Raw genomic sequence first — 24,014 nt, 5'->3', positions numbered from 1 at the left:
AAAAACGCATACGCCCTTTTTGGCCAACCAAGCAAGCTTGCAAAGGAAATCTGCACTACAATGAAGTCTCACTTCCCCCCGGTCAAAAGGGCCATCTGAAAAAAGTGTAAAATCCAGAAAGGCAGGACAGGCCATGGAGAACTGGGAGACTTGTTATGCTGATCGGCGGGATGAAAATTGCCAACAGACACTCGGGAGAAGTGTATGGTGTTTCCTGAAACATCTAAAAAACAAAGCAACAGAACCTAGGGCACTTCCACTTATGGTCCTATAGCTTAGGGAAATTAAAATCAAAAAGACACAGCCACCCCAAAGTTTGGAACGGCTCTGTTTACAAGAACCTCGTTTACAGTACAAGTTCAACATCGCAGAAAGTGAAAAATGGATAAAGAAGTTGTGGTATTTACTTACAAAGCAATATCACTCAGCAATGAAATCTGTGTCATCAGGCCCTTAGCATCACAATGAGTGGATTCAGTTATGATGATTCTAACTGAAATAAGTCACACAGAAAAAGAAACATCATAAGATATCAGTAATACACGGAATGTAACCTTGGCTACACAGGAACTGAATTACAGAACAGAACAGGGTCTCAAATTTAGAAAACCAACTTATGCTTGCTTAAGGGGAAAGGTGAGTTGGGGTGCTGCATAAAACCAGAGATTGAAATGAGCACAGATAAAGTTCCTTAAGCCAAATATGGAATAGACAAGAGCTACTCCTTGCTCAACGAAATGGACTCAACACCCCATATTAAACGCCTAAGAATATACCTGACTAGTAAGTATCTTAAAACCTATGTATTGCTATGTCTCCGAAAGATAATCAAGCATGTGTACAGGGGCATAAACACAGCAGTGATAGGATTGGAGAGGTTCATGTGCAAATGAAGACCCTTTGAAGTCATATTGCATGGTACCCTTTCCACGGGTCTTAACTCTCCAGGTTTAAGGTATTCTTCCTTCAGCTAAAACATGCATGTGGAACCCAGAGTATGATCAACCATGTGAACGGGAGACGTGTTCAAATATGTCTCAGTTTTCCCCCCCGGTACTCGGGTGCAACATTCCAGACGCTTTACTAACACACTCCCGTCTTGGAGAGTCAGTCCCTTTAACCTCCTGTTTGGCCCAGTTTGCAATTTCTGCGAAAGATGAACAGGAATAGCGAGAACCAATGAGAGGCTAGCTGGAGGTGTCTGGACGGGCAAATTTAACTCTCATTTCCCACCAGGAAGAGGAATTAACCAAACGCTCAGCGTACCGTGCCGGAACAAGATTAGGGCCTGAAGCCATCCTGCGGTGTTGCGGCCAGCTCACAAGAAAGCGAGTTGAAGAAAGGAGCTCAGGGGCACTGTAATTCACAAACCTGCAGAGTTATAAATGACAGCTATCGCCCAAAAATAGACTGAAGTAAGGCTGCCAAGAGGACTTGAAAGCGGGGCAGAATTGCAGGAAAACGATTTCAGGAGGTAGACTGAAATTGCATTGAAAGCATAGGAAAAGAGGCAGAACGTCCACAATGATGCACTTGGCCAAAAAGGGCGTATGCGTTTTTTCCTGAATATATTCAGGAAAAAACGCATACGCCCTTTTTGGCCAAACAAGCAAGCTTGCAAAGGAAATCTGCACTACAATGAAGTCTCACTTCCCCCGGGTCAAAAGGGCCATCTGAAAAATGTGTAAAATCCAGAAAGGCAGGACAGGCCATGGAGAACTGGGAGCCTTGTTATGCTGATGGGCGGGATGTAAATTGCCAACAGCCACTCTGGAGAAGTGTATGGTGTTTCCTGAAACATCTAAAAAACAAAGCAACAGAGCCTAGGGCACTGCCACTTATGGTCCTATAGCTTAGGGAAATTAAAATCAAAAAGACACAGCCACCCCAAAGTTTGGGACGCCTCTGTTTATAAGAACCTCGTTCACAGTACAAGTTCAACATCGCAGAAAGTGAAAAATGGATAAAGAAGTTGTGGTATTTACTTACAAAGCAATATCACTCAGCAATGAAATCTATGTCATCAGGCCCTTAGCAGCACAATGAGTGGGTTCAGGTATGATGATTCTAACTGAAATAAGTCACACAGAAAAAGAAACATCATAAGATATCAGTAATACACGGAATGTAAACTTGGCTACACAGGAACTGAATTACAGAACAGAACAGGGTCTCAAATTTAGAAAACCAACTTATGCTTGCTTAAGGGGAAAGGTGAGTTGGGGTGCTGCATAAAACCAGAGATTGAAATGAGCACAGATAAAGTTACTTAAGTCAAATATGGAATAGACAAGAGCTACTCCTTGCTCAACAAAATGGACTCAACACCGCATATTAAACGCGTAAGAATGTACCTGACTAGTAAGTATCGTAAAACCTATGGATTGCTATGTCTCCAAAAGAGAATCAAGCATGTGTACAGGGGCATAAACGCAGCAGTGATAGGATTGGAGAGGTTCGGTGAGCAAATGAAGACCCTTTGAAGTCATATTGCATGGTACCCATTACACGGGTCTCAACTCTCCAGGTTTAAGGTATTCTTCCTTCAGCTAAAACATGCATGTGGATCTCAAGTATGATCAACCATGTGAACGGCAGACGTGTTCAAATATGTCTCAGTTTTCCTCCCCTGGTACTCGGGTGCAACATTCCAGATGCATAACTAACACTCTCCCCACTTGGAGAGTCAGCGCCTTTAACCTCCTGTTTGGCCCAGTTTGCAATTTCTGCGGAAGATGAACAGGAATAGCGAGAACCAATGAGAGGCTAGCTGGAGGTGTCTGGACGGGCAAATTTAACTCTCATTTCCCACCAGGAAGTGGAAATATCCAAAGGCTCAGTGTGCCATGCCGGAACCAGATTAGGGCCTGAAGCCATCCTGCGGTGTTGCGGCCAGCTCAAAAGAAAGCGAGTTGAAGAAAGGAGCTCAGGGGCACTGTAATTCACAAACCTGCAGAGTTATAAATGACAGCTATCGTCCAATAATAGACTGAAGTAAGGCTGCCAAGAGGACTTGAAAGCGGGGCAGAATTACAGGAAACCGATTTCAGGAGGTAGACTGGAATTGCATTGAAAGCATAGGAAAAGAGGCAGAACGTCCACAATGATGCACTTGGCCAAAAAGGGCGTATGCGTTTTTTCCTGAATATATTCAGGAAAAAACGCATACGCCCTTTTTGGCCAACCAAGCAAGCTTGCAAAGGAAATCTGCACTACAATGAAGTCTCACTTCCCCCCGGTCAAAAGGGCCATCTGAAAAAAGTGTAAAATCCAGAAAGGCAGGACAGGCCATGGAGAACTGGGAGCCTTGTTATGCTGATGGGTGGGATGTAAATTGCCAACAGACACTCGGGAGAAGTGTATGGTGTTTCCTGAAACATCTAAAAAACAAAGCAACAGAGCCTAGGGCACTTCCACTTATGGTCCTATAGCTTAGGGAAATTAAAATCAAAAATACACAGCCACCCCAAAGTTTGGGACGCCTCTGTTTATAAGAACCTCGTTCACAGTACAAGTTCAACATCGCAGAAAGTGAAAAATGGATAAAGAAGTTGTGGTATTTACTTACAAAGCAATATCACTCAGCAATGAAATCTATGTCATCAGGCCCTTAGCAGCACAATGAGTGGGTTCAGGTATGATGATTCTAAATGAAATAAGTCACACAGAAAAAGAAACATCATAAGATATCAGTAATACACGGAATGTAAACTTGGCTACACAGGAACTGAATTACAGAACAGAACAGGGTCTCAAATTTAGAAAACCAACTTATGCTTGCTTAAGGGTAAAGGTGAGTTGGGGTGCTGCATAAAACCAGAGATTGAAATGAGCACAGATAAAGTTCCTTACGTCAAATATGGAATAGACAAGAGCTACTCCTTGCTGAACGAAATGGACTCAACACCGCATATTAAACGCGTAAGAATGTACCTGACTAGTAAGTATCGTAAAACCTATGGATTGCTATGTCTCCAAAAGAGAATCAAGCATGTGTACAGGGGCATAAACGCAGCAGTGATAGGATTGGAGAGGTTCGGTGAGCAAATGAAGACCCTTTGAAGTCATATTGCATGGTACCCATTACACGGGTCTCAACTCTCCAGGTTTAAGGTATTCTTCCTTCAGCTAAAACATGCATGTGGAACCCAAGTATGATCAACCATGTGAACGGGAGACGTGTTCAAATATGTCTCAGTTTTCCTCCCCTGGTACTCGGGTGCAACATTCCAGATGCTTTACTAACACTCTCCCCACTTGGAGAGTCAGCGCCTTTAACCTCCTGTTTGGCCCAGTTTGCAATTTCTGCGGAAGATGAACAGGAATAGCGAGAACCAATGAGAGGCTAGCTGGAGGTGTCTGGACGGGCAAATTTAACTCTCATTTCCCACCAAGAAGTGGAAATATCCAAAGGCTCAGTGTGCCGTGCCGGAACCAGATTAGGGCCTGAAGCCATCCTGCGGTGTTGCGGCCAGCTCAAAAGAAAGCGAGTTGAAGAAAGGAGCTCAGGGGCACTGTAATTCACAAACCTGCAGAGTTATAAATGACAGCTATCGTCCAAAAATAGACTGAAGTAAGGCTGCCAAGAGGACTTGAAAGCGGGGCAGAATTACAGGAAACCGATTTCACGAGGTAGACTGGAATTGCATTGAAAGCATAGGAAAAGAGGCAGAACGTCCACAATGATGCACTTGGCCAAAAAGGGCGTATGCGTTTTTTCCTGAATATATTCAGGAAAAAACGCATACGCCCTTTTTGGCCAACCAAGCAAGCTTGCAAAGGAAATCTGCACTACAATGAAGTCTCACTTCCCCCCGGTCAAAAGGGCCATCTGAAAAAAGTGTAAAATCCAGAAAGGCAGGACAGGCCATGGAGAACTGGGAGCCTTGTTATGCTGATGGGCGGGATGTAAATTGCCAACAGACACTCGGGAGAAGTGTATGGTGTTTCCTGAAACATCTAAAAAACAAAGCAACAGAGCCTAGGGCACTTCCACTTATGGTCCTATAGCTTAGGGAAATTAATATCAAAAAGACACAGCAACCCCAAAATTTGGGACGGCTCTTTTTACAGGAATCTCTTCTACGGCACAAGTTAAATATCCCAGAGAGCAAATAATGGATAAAGAAGTTGCGGTACTTCTGTACAACAGAATACCACTCAGCAATGAAATCTATGTCACCAGGCCCGTACCAGCATAATGAGTGGATTGAGGCACGATGATTCTAAGTGAAATAAGTCACACAGAAAAAGAAACATCATAAGGTATCACTAATACACGGAATGTGAACTTGGCTACACATGAACTGAATTACAAAACAGAACAGGGTCTCAAGTTTAGAAAACCAACTTATGCCTGCTTAAGGGGGAAGGTGAGTTGGGGTGCTGCATAAAAGCAGAGTTTGAAATTAGCACAGATACCGTTCCATAAGCCAAATATGTAATAGACAAGAGCTACCCCTTGCTCAACGAAATGGATTCAACAATGAGGTATCACCTCACACCTGGTAGAATAGGCATCATTGAAAATCTACAAACAAAAAATGCTGGAAAGGGTGTGGAGAAAACGAACCCTCTTCCACTATTGTTGGGAATATAAATTGATACAGTCATTATGGAGAACAATATGGAATTTCTTAAGAAACTAACAATAGAATTACCATATGATACAGCAATCCCAGTACTGGACATATACCCAGACAAAACCATAAATCAAAAAGAGTCATTCACCGCAATGTTCATTGCATCACTATTTACAATATCGAGGTAATGGAAGCAACCTAAATGCCCACAGACAGACGAATGCATAAAGCTGTGGTACATATATAAAATGGAATATTACTAAGCCATGAAAAGGAATGAAATTGGGTCATTTGTAGAGACGTCGATGGATCTAGAGACTGTCATACAGAGTGAAGTAAGTCAGAAGGAGAAAAACAAATCTTGTATATTCATGCATATATGTGGAACCTAGAAAAACTGTACAGATTAACCATTTTGCAAGGCATAAATAGAGCAACAGATGTAGACAACAAACGTATGGACAACAAGGGGGGAAAGCTGTTGGGGGGGTGGTGGTGGGAGGAGTTGAGAGACTGGGATTGGCATGTATACATTTATATGTATAAAATAGATAACCAATAAGAACCTGCTGTATAAAAATATAAAATAAAATTCAAAATTAAAAAGAAGTAAAATTTAAAAAATAAAACAGAAAAAACAATTATTCCCTGCACATACATGTATTTATATGAATAAATTATTTCCATGCTTATATCTGTAAATACAAAAAAGAGGAATAAAATCTACCTTGAACCAAAAACGAAAAAGAGAAAAAAAACACAGAACCCACCAGTTCCACAGAGGAAAACCGTATCAGGGCACTTGCTCCAGTTGTAAACAATTCTGAAGTTGGTCAGTGGTGGGGAATCGTCTCCCATTCAGCCAGCAGCCCCCACGCAACAAGCGTCCTCATTGCAAAGCTGGGGCACCGTGCCGAGGCATCTGTGAGTAAACGTGAGCTGAGCCCCAGGCCAGTTGCTGCTGAACTATTCCCACCCGTCCCAGGTAAAACACCTGAATATATACAAGGACTTGAAAGCCTAGAGGAAGGGCCATAGAGCCACACGAGTGACAGCATGCCGGCCGACTTGGTGCCTGCAGGCCAGCCAGGATGGTCCTGGCCCTGGGTGCTCTTCTGGAAGATTTCCATTTCCCTGCCTGAGATACCCGTCCTGTCCCTGCCCCCACTGCTTTTTTCCTTCCTCACCTCTGCCCAGGGAGAAATTCCAGCAGCAGGTATGGGTGACACATCCTCTTCTTTAGCAGGTGGCAGCCTGGCAACTGCTGCAGAAAGTCCAGCAGAGCCCCACTCACACTGGGCCACCCACAAAGCCGTGGCCTCTCACTCCCTCCCACCAGCCCAGCCCCGAGACTGCTGACAGGGCAGAGAAAATGGCGTCAGGCACGGCTGCAGGGGCTCTTGCTGCCTGGAGTGGTATTTATATTGATCTCAACCCAGGCACACCTGGGGAGGGCTGGCCGGCACGGTAAGGCTGCCCAGGTCAGCCAATCATCACCCCTCAGGGGCTCACAGTTGCAGAAAATGGAACTTGCTGAACCGGCCAGGTCCAAGGAACAGGTGTGGGCTCCTGAGAGTCAGGATAGACAAGGGGCTGCAGCTTTGGCTTGTTTTCTAATCATTTTATCTGGCCCATGAGTGGGAGACAACTTCAAGAAAACCCTCTCCTAATGAGAGGAACCCAGGAGTCAGGCAGAGGAGGGGTGGGTGGTGGTTGGAGACAGAGGCCTGGTGCCCCGGGTGCAGTGGAAGTCTCTGGAAGACCAGGTGGAGGGAGGCCTCACGGAGTGATGCCCAGGGTCACAGACCTGTCGCAGCTGCTGTTTGTTAGTTCAAGTCCTGCTCTGAGGTGCTCTGTGTCAGCTCTGAGCGACAGGTGAGCTGGGGGTGCTCTGCAATGAGGGCTATGTGCACGGTTCCTGTGTGCCCAGCCCTGCCACGGTACCTGCAAGGGTAGCTCTGTATCCTGGGAGGGGCCTGACCACGAGAGCCCCGTGGGCTGGGGTGGGGGTGGGGTACCTGCCCAGGTGAGCTCCATATTCTGGGATTGGTCTGACCACGAGAGCCCCATGGGCTGCTGGGGACCTGGTAAAGGATGTCAGGACAGTCAGTGAAGCCACCGAGGATATACCTCCAGTTGCTCCTAATTCCTACACCCTGCTGGTCATTCTACCAACCACCAGGACATGGTATTCTGTATTAGTCTTCAATGATGCCTTCTTTTGTATTCCATTAGTCCCAGAGTCACAAGAAATTTTGGCTTGTGAGTGGCAGGACTCAACATACAACTAAAACAATACTTCCGGGCCGTCTGGCCCCAAGGGTGCAAAAATTCCCACACCATCTTTGGGGAAAGCTTAGCTAAAGACCTAAAAGTTCTACCTCTGGAAAAGGAAACCCTCCTTCAATATGCAGACGACATTCTGATCACCAGCCCTACTAAGGAGGCCTCTGAACTACCAAGCCAATAAAGGATAGAAGTTGTCCAAGAAAAAGCTCAAATATCACAGACTGCGGTGACCTGCCTGGGCTTCATTCTCACAGAAGGTCAGAGAAGCCCATCCCAGGAAAGGGAAGAAACCATTTTCAGCCTTACCCCTTTCTAAAACTAGAAGACAGCTTAGGGGTTCCTGGGGAGGCCAGGGTTTGCTGCTTCTGGATCCCTAACTACAGTCTACTAGCTGGGCCTCTATATGAAACACTGAAAGGAAAAGATGATGATCCTTTTGAATAGAATCCAGAAGTGGCCTTTCAAGAATGGAAAGAGCAGTCAATTCAGACCCTTGCCCTGGAACTCCCTAATTTAGCTAAACCCTTTGATCTTTACAATCCCGGTGAAAGGTGAATCGCCATTGGAGAATTAGTGCAAAAACTGGGACCACTTGAAATGGAACAATGCAAGAATGCCATCCAGGTAGGATAAACTACGGTCACTAAGGGGCTTGGCCCACTGCCACATCTGGCCAAGATACTGGCGGTATCTAAAAACCTGGAAATCAGCAGCCCAAAAGGCCACCTCCCTCCTAAGGGAAAAGGACCCCACGTGGTGATCCTAACCACCAACCATGCCCTGAAGTTGCAGGGTTCGCTCCGTGGGCACACCGACCTCGAGTGAGGAGGCCCTCCAACTCCAACATCCAGAGAGATAACCGGGGGCAACAGGGCACCATGACGACTCGTGTGAACATCACTTGACCTGGAGTTTCTCTCATAAAACAACAAGAGTGTGTCCCAAAAGAGTAGACTACTGCTTGCAGGACTTACTGCACCCAGAGGGGAGCTAATAATCTTGGCGGGGGAACAGTATACCACACTGTCACCATAGAAAAGCCTACAGACACCGTGATGATGGTGGCCAATAAGACCGGCTGGACTCCTGTTTACTTCAAAAGGCTGTTGACTCAGTAGCCATCATGGTCCTTGGTCACCACTGACCCTGGACTGTCTGGGAGTTGAGCGGGCAGGGCTCTGACACCTGGTGCTGTTTGTACGTTAATTCAGGGGCCTAATTGAAGAAAGCGCAGACTACTGGTCAGAGCATCTAGGCTGGCAGAGACGGTCAGCCTAAGGTGGCCGAACAAATGTGGGGCGGGGTGAAACCGGCCCCCACAGCGTCTCTGCACATCTCTTTCCTGGACCCTTAAAGGTCATTAGAATCTATAACACTTCCAATGCTGGTGCTCAGGTGGACGAGCAGGGAGGCAGGGGTCCTGGGGACAATCAACGTCACCGGGAGGCTGCTGGGGAGAAGCTCTGACCCTCGCCCCAGGGTATGAGGGCTCCCAACTCAGCACTCAGCAGTTACAGAAGAAGGGTCTGCACCCTCAGCACTCCAAGAATGAGGAACGGGACAAAAGGCAGAGGAGGGGTTTGTCCCCAGCAAAGCCCATTAAAAATCCCTGGGAGATAAAAATAGAATCTGGGCAATAAAGTCAAGTCTAACCTTTTTTATCCTTTGTGCTTTGTCTAATTTCACGTGCTCCTAGGGTCCCGCATGCAGAGGTTCCACACCCGGCACTTCAGACCAGATTTCCTAGTGCAGAATGGCTGGGTCGACACCTCAGCTCCTGGGGCCCAGTGCAGACTCCACGATATAGAGCCTGAGCTACAGCCAACCCGGCCCTCGAGAGCTCCGCCGCCTCCCTCCCTCCCACTGACTCTGACAGGATCTCTACACAGCAGCCCAGCCCACAGCCCACGGGGTAGTGCATGCTCTCACCTCTCCATTCTCTGATCAAAATATAAAGTTTCCTTTGCTTGTGAACCAAACTCAGTCTCGATCTGTTGGCCCCAATGACACTGGGCAGGGGGACACTTGTTGGGGTCCACTCTGGAGGATCAGTAACAGAAATTGAGACTATTGTAACCTCAATGAACAGATGTGTGAGCCAAACTGTAGTTAACATAGAACAGTGTATAAGGCTCGGGTAAAATAAGATGTTTTTAACACTTCCATTTGATATTTCCATCACTTTTTATAAGCAAGTTCAGTGAAAAGGTTTGTCTTATTTGTCAGGTCAATATTAGAGAAACGAAGTGATTTCTTTCCAAGGATGTACAGCTAATAATCTTGGTTAAACCTTCAATCTTGTTTTAAATGCTTTTCCATTGAAAATGATACCTCTCTTTCAGCTCCCCCATTTCTGAGAAGTATAAAATCTTATAATTTATTATTACCAAAGGGGAAAGGTGGGAGGAGGGATAAATTAACAGTTTGGAATGAACACATACACACTGCTATGTATAAAATAGATCATCAACAAGGAACTACTGTATAGCACAGGGAACTACACTCAACATTTTGCAATAACCTATAAGGGGAAATAATCTGAAAAAGAATAGATATTTTTATTGACATCATCTATCAATGACAGTTAAAGTGTAGCCTAAGGGAAGCTGGTGGTGAGTGCTTCTGACCATGAAGACTTCAATCATCTAAAGTTTGGACTCTGCCTACTTCCCAAGGCCCTTAATGAACATATGTGTAGCCGTAGCTTAAAAAATTCCCCAGTTTGGGTTTCGGGGAGACACTGATTTTGAAAAAGCCCTGGTGTTCTCCTTACATGAATGGGACTCTTCCTACTGCTAAAACATGTCTGTCACACCCAGAGGATGGTATACCGTCTGATCGGGAAGAGTTTGGAAAAGGCATCTCATCTCCTCATCTCCTGGTGCTCGGGTTCACCCCTCCAGCGTCTTTACTAACAGTCTCCCCACTTGGAGATGTCAGCACTGTCAACATCCTGTTGCGTACAGTTTGGAATTTGTCCAGAGGATGAAGCGGAAGGATGAGGAACAATGAGAGACAAGTCCTAGGTGTTCAGACAGGCACATGTCACTCTAATTTCCAATCAGGAAGACGAATTGACCAAAGGCTAGGGTTGCCCATGGAAACAGTATAGGGCTTGAGGAAATCCCGCTGCTTTGTGGCCAGTTCCCATAAACACGAGTTGAACAATGGAACTCAGGGGCAGTAAAATTCACAAAACTGCAGAGTTGAAAATATCCATCACTGAAAAATGTCTTGAGGAAAGTCAGAGAAAAGGACTTGTAAGCAAGGGAGAATGGCAGGAAAGGGATTTGAGGAGGTAGAAAGGACTCGCCATTAAGCACAAGAAAAGGAGCTGAACATTGCCAACATTGCCAACATTGCAGTTGGCCAAAAAGGGTGTATGCGTTCTTTTCTGTATATATTCAAGAAAAGGGCATACACTTTTTTAGCCAACCAAACAGGTGGGCACTGGAAGTCAATACTACAAAAGATATCACTTCGCATCAGTCAGAAGAGCCATCCTCATAAAGCATAAACAACAGAAACGCAGGACAGGGCAACGAGAAGAGGGAGCCCTGTGAGACTTATAGTGGAAATGTATATTGCCAACGGCCATTCTGGAGAAGTGTATTGTGTTTACTAAAGCATCTAAAAAATGAGCTACAGAGCATAGGGCACTTGCACTCATGGGCGTATATCTTGGGAAAAACAAAAATCGAGAGGACACAGGCACCCCAATGTTTACCCCCTCTCTGTTTAAAAGATCCTCGACTAGGATATAACTTAAATGTCTCTGGAGGGAAAAAATGGATAGAGATGTGGTACTTAGGTAGAGTGGAATATTATTCAGCCTGGAAATCAATGAAATATGGCCAGTTGTAACGACTCCGGAGGAGTTACGTATGATCATTCTAAGTGACAGAATTCAAAAAGAAAAAGACACATATCATAAGATATCACTTAAAGGTGGAATCCAAAATGGCTACACATGAAATAAATTACAAAACAAAAACATAGTCAAATATGTAGAAAACACGCATAAGGCTGCTAAACGGGAAAGGTGGGGAGGGGTGAGGCATCATCCAGGAGGTTGAAATTAGCAAAGATACCATTCCAAATACCAAACTGATAATCAACAAGGCCTACACGGTAGCTAAAAGAACTGCACTCAGCACACTCAAGTCACCGGAAAAGAATATATACGACTGGTAAGAATCTGAAAAAGAATTTATTGATGTCTCTCTGTACGTGAATCAAGTGGATGTACAGCAGCAAGAAACAGAGCTTTGAAAATCAGCTGTAACCAATATAGTAATAAATTGAAAAAAATAAACGACAGAGAGACAGAGAAAACCTCTTACAACTTTTCCTCAGGGATGGTGATGCAACATGGATTGAACACATCTAGACCCACAGCAGGATGAGACATAAGGCTGGAAACTGTTTGCGCTAAGAGAAATGTGAGGTTGGGTGAGGAAATGCACACCCTTTAAAGTAATACTACCTGGTACCCATTCAATGGGTCCCAAATCTGCAGGTTCAAGGGATCTTCCTACAGCTAAAACATGCATGGAAAACCCAGAGGACTGTACACCATGTGATCGGGAGATGTGTCCAAAATGCACCTCATTTATCCTCTCCTGGTGCTCCTGTTCACCATTCCAGCCACGCTACTTAGAATCTCCCCACTTGGAGAATCAGCACATTTAAACTTCTGTTTCACACATTTTGCAAATTGTGAGGAGGATGAACGGGAAGAGGGGGAACCAATGAGAGAAGAGTTGTAGGGGTTTGGACGGGCACATATCACTCTAATTTCCCATTAAGAATAAGAATTAAAGAAAGGCTCAGCCTGCCTCGCCGGAGCCAAAATAGGGCCTGAAGCAATCCTGCGGGTTTGAGGCCAGCTCACAAAAGAGCAACTTAAAAAATGGAGCTCAGGGTCACTGCAATTCACAAACCTGCAGAGTTATAAATGAAAACTAACGTCCAAAAATATGTTGAGGTAAGGCAAAGAAGAGGATCTGAATGCAAGACAGAATTGCAAGAAACAGATTTCAAGAGATAGATTGGACTCGTCTTTAACGCACATGAAAAGCGGCAGAATTTCGACAATGATGCAGTTGGCCCAAAAGGGCGTATGCGTTTTTTCCTGATTATATCCAGGAAAAAACGCATACGCACTTTATGGGCAACGAAGCAAGCAAGCAATGCAAATGTGCACAACAAAGAAGTCTCACTTCCCACCGGTCAAAAGGGCCATCCTAAAAAATTGTAAAAACCAGAAATGCAGGACAGGCCATGGAGAACAGGGAGCCTTTATACGCTGATGGGCAGTGTGTGAACTGCCGAGAGCCACTCTGGAGAAGTGTATGGTGGTTCCTAAATCATCTAAAAAACAGAGCTACAGAGCATAGGACACTTCCAATCATGGGAGTATATCTAGGGAAGTCTAAAAATCAACAAGACACAAGCACACCACAGTTTAGGGCTACTCTGTTTACAAGAACCTCAACTTCAGTACACCTTAAATATCCCAGGAAAGAGAACAATGGATAAAGAAGATGTGGTACTTATGTACAATGGAATATCTCTTCACCATGAAATCAATGTAATAAGGCTAGTAGAAGGATAAAGAGTGGATTTAGGTCCGATAATACTACTTGAAATAAGTCAAACAGAAAAAGAAACATATCATAAGATATCACTTATAGAGGGAGGGTAAATATGGCTGCACAAGAAATGAATTACAGAACAGAACAGTGTCTCACATTTAGAAAACACACTTATGTCAGCTTAAGGGGAAAGGAGAGGTGGGGTGATGCATAAAACCAGAGTTTGAAATTAGCACAGATACCGTTCAATAAACCAAATAGGTATTAGACAAGATCTACACCTTGCTCAATGAACAGGCCTCAACACACCCTATACACCGCAGAGAAATATATCTGAGGAATAAGAATCTTAAAACCCATGTATTGATATATCTCCATAAGGGAATCAAGTGTGTGCAGAGCGGCACAAACACAGCAGTGAAAAGGAGCTAAACCCCATTATAGAAATAAATTTTAAAAACAAAACGCTGAAACAATGAAAGAGAGAAAAATTCTTACAAAATTCGCTCAGGGGCTGTGATGCAACCTGGATTGACCACATATAAACCCACAGCTGGATAAGACATAAGGCTGGACACTTGGGGCTGACAGGATTGGTGAGCTTTGGTGAGCAACTGCCGAAAGTTTAATGCAATACTTCATGCTACTCAGTCCAAGGGTCCCAACACTCCAGGTTGAAGGGAATCTTCCTACAGCTAAACCATGCTTGGGAAACCCAGCGACTGGTATACCATATGATCGGGAAAGGTTTCTAAAACGCACCTCATTTTTCCTCTCCTGGGGCTCCGGATCGACATTCCAGCCGCTTTACTAACAACATCCCCACATGGAGTCAATGCCTTTAAGTTCTGGTATCGCACAGTCTGCAGTTAGTGCAGAGGATGAATGGGAATAGGGGGAACCAGTGAGAAACTAGCTGTAGCAGTTTCAATGGGCACATGTCACTCTAATATCACATCAGTAAGAAGAATTAACCAAAGGCACAGCAAGGTGCCCCAGAAGAAAAATAGGGCTTCAAGGAATCCTGTGGTTATGGGGCAAGACCACAAAAATAAGAGCTAAAAAATGGAGCTAAGGGCCACTGCAATTCAAAAACCTGCAGAGTTATAAAGGCCAACTATTTTTAAAAAATATATTGAGGTAAGGCTATGAAGAGGCATTGAAAGCAAGGCAGAATTGCAGGAAACCGATTTCAGGAGGTAGACAGGAATTGCATTGAAAGCATATGAAGAGAGTCAGAAACTCGACACTGATGCACTTGGCCAAAAAGGGCGTATGCGTTTTTTACTGAATATATTCAGGAAAAAACGCATACGCACTTTTTGGCCAACCAAGCAAGCTTGCAAAGGAAATCTGCACTACAATGAAGTCTCACTTCCCCCCGGTCAAAAGGGCCATCTGAAAAAAGTGTAAAATCCATAAAGGCACGACAGGCCATGGAGAACTGGGAGCCTTCTTATGCTGATGGGCGGGATGTAAATTGCCAACAGCCACTCTGGAGAAGTGTATGGTGTTTCCTGAAACATCTAGAAAACAAAGCAACAGAGCCTAGGGCACTTCCACTTATGGTCCTATAGCTTAGGGAAATTAAAATCAAAAAGACACAGCCACCCCAAAGTTTGGGACGGCTCTGTTTACAAGAACCTCGTTTACGGTACAAGTTCAATATCGCAGAAAGTGAAAAATGGATAAAGAACTTGTGGTACTTACGTACAATGCAATATCACTCAGCAATGAAATCTATGTCATCAGGCCCGTAGCAGCATAATGAGTGGATTCAGGTATGATGATTCGAACTGAAATAAGTCACACAGAAAAGAAACATCATAAGGTATCATTAATACACAGAATGTCGACTTGGCTACACATGAACTGAATTACAAAACAGAACAGTGTCTCAAGTTTAGAAAACCAACTTATGCTTGCTTAAGGGGGAAGGTGAGTTGGGGTGCTGCATAAAACCAGAGATTGAAATGAGCACAGATAAAGTTCCTTAAGCCAAATATGGAATAGACAAGAGCTACTCCTTGCTCAACGAAATGGACTCAACACCCCATATTAAACGCCTAAGAATGTACCTGACTAGTAAGTATCTTAAAACCTATGGATTGCTATGTCTCCAAAAGAGGATCAAGCGTGTGTACAGGGGCATAAACGCAGCAGTGATAGGATTGGAGAGGTTCGGTGAGCAAATGAAGACCCTTTGAAGTCATATTGCATGGTACCCATTCCACGGGTCTCAACTCTCCAGTTTTAAGGTATTCTTCCTTCAGCTAAAACATGCATGTGGAACCCAGAGTATGATCAACCGTGTGAACGGGAGACGTTTTCAAATATGTCTCAGTTTCCCTCCCCTGGTACTCGGGTGCAACATTCCAGACGCTTTACTAACACTCCCGACTTGGAGAGTCAGTGCCTTTAACCTCCTGTTTGGCCCAGTTTGCAATTTCTGCGGAAGATGAACAGGAATAGCGAGAACCAATGGGAGGCTAGCTGGAGGTGTCTGAACGGGCAAATTTAACTCTCATTTCCCACCAGGAAGAGGAATTAACCAAAGGCTCAGCATGCCGGGCCGGAACCAGATTAGGGCCTGAAGCCATCCTGCGGTGTTGCGGCCAGGTCACAAGAAAGCGAGTTGAAGAAAGGAGCTCAGGGGCACTTTAATTCACAAACCTGCAGAGTTATAAATGACAGCTATCGTCCAAAAATATACTGAAGTAAGGCTGCCAAGAGGACTTGAAAGCGGGGCAGAATTGCAGGAAACCGATTTCAGGAGGTAGACTGGAATTGCATTGAAAGCATAGGAAAAGAGGCAGAACGTCCACAATAATGCACTTGGCCAAAAAGGGCGTATGCGTTTTTTCCTGAATATATTCAGGAAAAAACGCATACGCCCTTTTTGGCCAACCAAGCAAGCTTGCAAAGGAAATCTGCACTACAATGAAGTCTCACTTCCCCCCGGTCAAAAGGGCCATCTGAAAAAAGTGTAAAATCCAGAAAGGCAGGACAGGCCATGGAGAACTGGGAGCCTTGTTATGCTGATGGGCGGGATGTAAATTGCCAACAGACACTTGGGAGAAGTGTATGGTGTTTCCTGAAACATCTAAAAAACAAAGCAACAGAGCCTAGGGCACTTCCACTTATGGTCCTATAGCTTAGGGAAATTAAAATCAAAAAGACACAGCCACCCCAAAGTTTGGAACGGCTCTGTTTACAAGAACCTCGTTTACAGTACAAGTTCAACATCGCAGAAAGTGAAAAATGGATAAAGAAGTTGTGGTATTCACTTACAAAGCAATATCACTCAGCAATGAAATCTATGTCATCAGGTCCTTAGCAGCACAATGAGTGGATTCAGGTATGATGATTCTAACTGAAATAAGTCACACAGAAAAAGAAACATCATAAGATATCAGTAATACACGGAATTTAAACTTGGCTACACAGGAACTGAATTACAGAACAGAACAGGGTCTCAAATTTAGAAAACCAACTTATGCTTGCTTAAGGGGAAAGGTGAGTTGGGGTGCTGCATAAAACCAGAGATTGAAATGAGCACAGATAAAGTTCATTAAGCCAAATATGGAATAGACAAGAGCTACTCCTTGCTCAACGAAATGGACTCAACACCGCATATTAAACGCCTAAGAATGTACCTGACTAGTAAGTATCTTAAAACCTATGGATTGCTATGTCTCCGAAAGAGAATCAAGCATGTGTACAGGGGCATAAACGCAGCAGTGATAGGATTGGAGAGGTTCGGTGAGCAAATGAAGACCCTTTGATGTCATATTCCATGGTACTCATTCCACGGGTTTCAACTACCCAGGTTTAAGGTATTCTTCCTTCACCTAAAACATGCATGTGGAACCTAGAGTATGATCAACCATGTGATCAGGAGACGTGTTCAAATATGTCTCAGTTTTCGTACCCTGGTACTCGGGTGCAACATTCCAGACACTTTACTAACACTCTCCCGACTTGGAGAGTCAGTCCCTTTAACCTCCTGTTTGGCCCAGTTTGCAATTTCTGCGGAAGATGAACAGGAATAGCGAGAACCAATGCGAGACTAGCTGGAGGTGTCTGGACGGGCAAATTTAACTCTCATTTCCCACCAGGAAGAGGAATTAACCAAAGGCTCAACGTGCCGTGCCAGAACCAGATTAGGGCCTGAAGCCATCCTGCGGTGTTGCGGCCAGGTCACAAGAAAGCGAGTTGAAGAAAGGAGCTCAGGGGCACTGTAATTCACAAACCTGCAGAGTTATAAATGACAGCTATCGTCCAAAAATATACTGAAGTAAGGCTGCCAAGAGGACTTGAACGTGGGGCAGAATTGCAGGAAACCGATTTCAGGAGGTAGACTGGAATTGCATTGAAAGCATAGGAAAAGAGGCAGAACGTCCACAATGATGCACTTGGCCAAAAAGGGCGTATGCGTTTTTTCCTGAATATATTCAGGAAAAAACGCATACGCCCTTTTTGGCCAACCAAGCAAGCTTGCAAAGGAAATCTGCACTACAATGAAGTCTCACTTCCCCCCGGTCAAAAGGGCCATCTGAAAAAAGTGTAAAATCCAGAAAGGCAGGACAGGCCATGGAGAACTGGGAGCCTTGTTATGCTGATGGGCGGGATGTAAATTGCCAACAGACACTGGGGAGAAATGTATGGTGTTTCCTGAAACATCTAAAAAACAAAGCAACAGAGCCTAGGGCACTGCCACTTATGGTCCTATAGCTTAGGGAAATTAAAATCAAAAAGACACAGCCACCCCAAAGTTTGGAACGGCTCTGTTTACAAGAACCTCGTTTACAGTACAAGTTCAACATCGCAGAAAGTGAAAAATGGATAAAGAAGTTGTGGTATTTACTTACAAAGGAATATCACTCAGCAATGAAATCTGTGTCATCAGGCCCTTAGCATCACAATGAGTGGATTCAGGTATGATGATTCTAACTGAAATAAGTCACACAGAAAAAGAAACATCATAAGATATCAGTAATACACGGAATGTAAACTTGGCTACACAGGAACTGAATTACAGAACAGAACAGGGTCTCAAATTTAGAAAACCAACTTCAGCTTAATTAAGGGGAAAGGTGAGTTGGGGTGCTGCATAAAACCAGAGATTGAAATGAGCACAGATAAAGTTCCTTAAGCCAAATATGGAATAGACAAGAGCTACTCCTTGCTCAACGAAATGGACTCAACACCACATATTAAACGCCTAAGAATGTACCTGACTTGTAAGTATCTTAAAACCTATGGATTGCTATGTCTCCGAAAGAGAATCAAGCATGTGTACAGGGGCATAAACGCAGCAGTGATAGGATTGGAGATGTTCGGTGAGCAAATGAAGACCCTTTGAAGTCATATTGCATGGTACCCATTCCACGGGTTTCAACTACCCAGGTTTAAGGTATTCTTCCTTCAGCTAAAACATGCATGTGGAACCTAGAGTATGATCAACCATGTGATCGGAAGACGTGTTCAAATATGTCTCAGATTTCGTACCCTGGTACTCGGGTGCAACATTCCAGACGCTTTACTAACACTCTCCCGTCTTGGAGAGTCAGTCCCTTTAACCTCCTGTTTGGCCCAGTTTGCAATTTCTGCGGAAGATGAACAGGAATAGCGAGAACCAATGAGAGACTAGCTGGAGGTGTCTGGACGGGCAAATTTAACTCTCATTTCCCACCAGGAAGAGGAATTAACCAAAGGCTCAGCGTGCCGTGCCGGAACCAGATTAGGGCCTGAAGCCATCCTGCGGTGTTGCGGCCAGGTCACAAGAAAGCGAGTTGAAGAAAGGAGCTCAGGGGCACTGTAATTCACAAACCTGCAGAGTTATAAATGACAGCTATCGTCCAAAAATAAACTGAAGTAAGGCTGCCAAGAGGACTTGAAAGCGGGGCAGAATTGCAGGAAACCGATTTCAGGAGGTAGACTGGAATTGCATTGAAAGCATAGGAAAAGAGGCAGAACGTCCACAATGATGCACTTGGCCAAAAAGGGCGTATGCGTTTTTTCCTGAATATATTCAGGAAAAAACGCATACGCCCTTTTTGGCCAACCAAGCAAACTTGCAAAGGAAATCTGCACTACAATGAAGTCTCACTTCCCCCCGGTCAAAAGGGCCATCTGAAAAAAGTGTAAAATCCAGAAAGGCAGGACAGGCCATGGAGAACTGGGAGCTTTGTTATGCTGATGGGCGGGATGTAAATTGCCAACAGACACTCGGGAGAAGTGTATGGTGTTTCCTGAAACATCTAAAAAACAAAGCAACAGAGCCTAGGGCACTTCCACTTATGGTCCTATAGCTTAGGGAAATTAAAATCAAAAAGACACAGCCACCCCAAAGTTTGGGACGCCTCTGTTTACAAGAACCTCGTTTACCGTACAAGTTCAATATCACAGAAAGTGAAAAATGGATAAAGAACTTGTGGTACTTACGTACAATGCAGTATCACTCAGCAATGAAATCTATGTCATCAGGCCCGTAGCAGCATAATGAGTGGATTCAGGTACGATGATTCTAACTGAAATAAGTCACACAGAAAAAGAAACATCATAAGATATCAGTAATACATGGAATGTAAACTTGGCTACACAGGAACTGAATTACAGAACAGAACAGGGTCTCAAATTTAGAAAACCAACTTATGCTTGCTTAAGGGGAAAGGTGAGTTGGGGTGCTGCATAAAACCAGAGATTGAAATGAGCACAGATAAAGTTCCTTAAGCCAAATATGGAATAGACAAGAGCTACTCCTTGCTCAACGAAATGGACTCAACACCGCATATTAAACGCCTAAGAATGTACCTGACTAGTAAGTATCTTAAAACCTATAGATTGCTATGTCTCCGAAAGAGAATCAAGCATGTGTACAGGGGCATAAACGCAGCAGTGATAGGATTGGAGAGGTTCGGTGAGCAAATGAAGACCCTTTGAAGTCATATTGCATGGTACCCATTCCACGGGTTTCAACTACCCAGGTTTTAGGTATTCTTCCTTCAGCTAAAACATGCATGTGGAACCCAGAGTATGATCAACCATGTGATCGGGAGACGTGTTCAAATATGTCTCAGTTTTCCTCCCCTGGTACTAGGGTGCAACATTCCAGACGCTTTACTAACACTCTCCCCACTTGGAGAGTCAGCGCCTTTAACCTCCTGTTTGGCCCAGTTTGCAATTTCTGCGGAAGATGAACAGGAATAGCGAGAACCAATGCGAGACTAGCTGGAGGTGTCTGGACGGGCAAATTTAACTCTCATTTCCCACCAGGAAGAGGAAATAACCAAAGGCTCAGCGTGCCGTACCGGAACCAGATTAGGGCCTGAAGACATCCTGCGGTGTTGCGGCCAGCTCAAAAGAAAGCGAGTTGAAGAAAGGAGCTCAGGGGCACTGTAATTCACAAACCTGCAGAGTTATAAATGACAGCTATCGTCCAAAAATAGACTGAAGTAAGGCTGCCAAGAGGACTTGAAAGCGGGGCAGAATTGCAGGAAACCGATTTCAGGAGGTAGACTGGAATTGCATTGAAAGCATAGGAAAAGAGGCAGAACATCCACAATGATGCACTGGGCCAAAAAGGGCGTATGCGTTTTTTCCTGAATATATTCAGGAAAAAACGCATACGCCCTTTTTGGCCAACCAAGCAAGCTTGCAAAGGAAATCTGCACTACAATGAAGTCTCACTTCCCCCTGGTCAAAAGGGCCATCTGAAAAAAGGGTAAAATCCAGAAAGGCAGGACAGGCCATGGAGAACTGGGAGCCTTGTTATGCTGATGGGCGGGATGTAAATTGCCAACAACCACTCGGGAGAAGTGTATGGTGTTTCCTGAAACATCTAAAAAACAAAGCAACAGAGCCTAGGCACTTCCAATTATGGTCCTATAGCTTAGGGAATTTAAAATCAAAAAGACACAGCCACCCCAAATTTTGGAACGGCTCTGTTTACAAAAACCTCGTTTACAGTACAAGATCAACATCGCAGAAAGTGAAAAATGGATAAAGAAGTTGTGGTATTTTCTTACAAAGCAATATCACTCAGCAATGAAATCTGTGTCATCAGGCCCTTAGCAGCACAATGAGTGGATTCAGGTATGATGATTCTAACTGAAATAAGTCACACAGAAAAAGAAACATCATAAGATATCAGTAATACACGGAATGTAAACTTGGCTACACAGGAACTGAATTACAGAACAGAACAGGGTCTCAAATTTAGAAAACCAACTTATGCTTGCTTAAGGGTAAAAGTGAGTTTGGGTGCTGCATAAAACCAGAGATTGAAATGAGCACAGATAAAGTTCCTTAAGCCAAATATGGAATAGACAAGAGTTACTCCTTGCTCAACGAAATGGACTCAACACCCCATATTAAACGCCTAAGAATGTACCTGACTAGTAAGTATCTTAAAACCTATGGATTGCTATGTCTCCGAAAGAGAATCAAGCATGTGTACAGGGGCATAAACGCAGCAGTGATAGGATTGGAGAGGTTCGGTGAGCAAATGAAGACCCTTTGAAGTCATATTGCATGGTACCCATTCCACGGGTTTCAACTACCCAGGTTTAAGGTATTCTTCCTTCAGCTAAAACATGCATGTGGAACCTAGAGTATGATCAACCATGTGATCGGGAGACGTGTTCAAATATGTCTCAGTTTTCGTACCCTGGTACTCGGGTGCAACATTCCAGACGCTTTACTAACACTCTCCCATCTTGGAGAGTCAGTCCCTTTAACCTCCTGTTTGGCCCAGTTTGCAATTTCTGCGGAAGATGAACAGGAATAGCGAGAACCAATGAGAGACTAGCTGGAGGTGTCTGGACGGGCAAATTTAACTCTCATTTCCCACCAGGAAGAGGAAATAACCAAAGGCTCAGCGTGCCGTGCCGGAACCAGATTAGGGCCTGAAGCCATCCTGCGGTGTTGCGGCCAGGTCACAAGAAAGCGAGTTGAAGAAAGGAGCTCAGGGGCACTGTAATTCACAAACCTGCAGAGTTATAAATGACAGCTATCGTCCAAAAATAGACTGAAGTAAGGCTGCCAAGAGGACTTGAAAGCGGGGCAGAATTGCAGGAAACCGATTTCAGGAGGTAGACTGGAATTGCATTGAAAGCATAGGAAAAGAGGCAGAACGTCCACAATGATGCACTTGGCCAAAAAGGGCGTATGCGTTTTTTCCTGAATATATTCAGGAAAAAACGCATAAGCCCTTTTTGGCCAACCAAGCAAGCTTGCAAAGGAAATCTGCACTACAATGAAGTCTCACTTCCCCCCGGTCAAAAGGGCCATCTGAAAAAAGTGTAAAATCCAGAAAGGCAAGACAGGCCATGGAGAACTGGGAGCCTTGTTATGCTGATGGGCGGGATGTAAATTGCCAACAACCACTCGGGAGAAGTGTATGGTGTTTCCTGAAACATCTAAAAAACAAAGCAACAGAGCCTAGGGCACTTCCACTTATGGTCCTATAGCTTAGGGAAATTAAAATCAAAAAGACACAGCCACCCCAAAGTTTGGGACGCCTCTGTTTACAAGAACCTCGTTTACCGTACAAGTTCAATATCACAGAAAGTGAAAAATGGATAAAGAACTTGTGGTACTTACGTACAATGCAGTATCACTCAGCAATGAAATCTATGTCATCAGGCCCGTAGCAGCATAATGAGTGGATTCAGGTATGATGATTCTAACTGAAATAAGTCACACAGAAAAAGAAACATCATAAGATATCACTAATACACGGAATGGAAACTTGGCTACACAGGAACTGAATTACAGAACAGAACAGGGTCTCAAATTTAGAAAACCAACTTATGCTTGCTTAAGGGGAAAGGTGAGTTGGGGTGCTGCATAAAACCAGAGATTGAAATGAGCACAGATAAAGTTCCTTAAGCCAAATATGGAATAGACAAGAGCTACTCCTTGCTCAATGAAATGGACTCAACACCGCATATTAAACGCCTAAGAATGTACCTGACTAGTAAGTATCTTAAAACCTATAGATTGCTATGTCTCCGAAAGAGAATCAAGCATGTGTACAGGGGCATAAATGCAGCAGTGATAGGATTGGAGAGGTTCGGTGAGCAAATGAAGACCCTTTGAAGTCATATTGCATGGTACCCATTCCACGGGTTTCAACTACCCAGGTTTTAGGTATTCTTCCTTCAGCTAAAACATGCATGTGGAACCCAGAGTATGATCAACCATGTGAACGGGAGACGTGTTCAAATATGTCTCAGTTTTCCTCCCCTGGTACTCGGGTGCAACATTCCAGACGCTTTACTAACACTCTCCCCACTTGGAGAGTCAGTCCCTTTAACCTCCTGTTTGGCCCAGTTTGCAATTTCTGCGGAAGATGAACAGGAATAGCGAGAACCAATGAGAGACTAGCTGGAGGTGTCTGGACGGGCAAATTTAACTCTCATTTCCCACCAGGAAGAGGAAATAACCAAAGGCTCAGCGTGCCGTGCCGGAACCAGATTAGGGCCTGAAGCCATCCTGCGGTGTTGCGGCCAGCTCACAAGAAAGCGAGTTGAAGAAAGGA

General features: G+C 44.4%; 1 long non-coding RNA gene across 1 annotated transcript in view; it reads right to left on the bottom strand.

The window, feature by feature from the left end:
- Nucleotides 1–440: 440 nt before the first annotated feature.
- LOC307181341 overlaps nt 441–24,014 on the bottom strand; it is a 598,475-nt gene continuing 574,901 nt past the window's right edge. The window contains exons 2-3 of the long non-coding RNA XR_013826463.1: nt 3,569–3,646; nt 441–493 (exon numbers count right to left, since the gene is read on the bottom strand). This is a non-coding gene — a long non-coding RNA (uncharacterized lncRNA). The remainder of the gene's footprint in view (nt 494–3,568; nt 3,647–24,014) is intronic.

The sequence above is a fragment of the Stenella coeruleoalba genome (assembly GCF_951394435.1).
Source record: "Stenella coeruleoalba genome assembly, contig: scaffold_40, whole genome shotgun sequence".
NCBI classification, from domain to species: Eukaryota; Metazoa; Chordata; class Mammalia; order Artiodactyla; family Delphinidae; genus Stenella; species Stenella coeruleoalba.
The sequence above is the reverse complement of the archived record's forward strand: the minus strand, read 5'-3'. Positions and strand labels throughout refer to the sequence as shown.